This window comes from Gavialis gangeticus, unplaced genomic scaffold, assembly GCF_001723915.1.
Source record: "Gavialis gangeticus isolate Ggan-Ray unplaced genomic scaffold, GavGan_comp1, whole genome shotgun sequence".
Classification (NCBI taxonomy): domain Eukaryota; kingdom Metazoa; phylum Chordata; order Crocodylia; family Gavialidae; genus Gavialis; species Gavialis gangeticus.
This window is the reverse complement of record NW_017728996.1, coordinates 22,310,584-22,311,157: the sequence shown is the minus strand read 5'-3', so window position 1 is coordinate 22,311,157 and position 574 is coordinate 22,310,584.

Here is a 574-nt window from a genome sequence, read left to right as displayed (position 1 = left end):
ATCCCACCGGCCCGGCCTGGCCCGGCCCGGCACAGCGGAACCACCGCTCGGCCGCGGGCCGCAGCACGCATGCGCCCCCCAGTGGCGCATGCGCACTGGGGGCGCAGAGGGCGCTATCCTGACTGGCCTCTCCTCCCTGCCAGCCCGGGGCGGGGGGCTGGGCACAGGGCGGTAGCAGGTTGCGAGCTGTCTCCAGGGGCTCGAGGCAGAGCAGAGGTGGCAGTTGCCTGCCTCAGAACAAGGTGCAGCTCCACGCCCCTTTCCCAGGGCTCTTCTGTGCTACAAAAAGTGCAGGGGTCTCCAGCTCTCGGGCAGAAAGCACCACCCGGCCGCCCGTGCAGGGCGAAGCAGAGGCAGCCGTCTGTTCGTGCGCTGCCCTGCTGCCTACAAAGCAAGGGATGGGTTTTCTGTGGGGTGGGGGGCAGCAAAAAATGGTACGTCAGGGGCCGGCAACGATTTTGCGAACCACCCCCCACAACCGGGACTTGGAAGATGTTGGCATCCCGAGGGCAGGGGAGCTGCGAGGGGTCCGATCCTCGTTGTGGCGGAGTTGCCCTGGCCCCTTCCCCGCCAT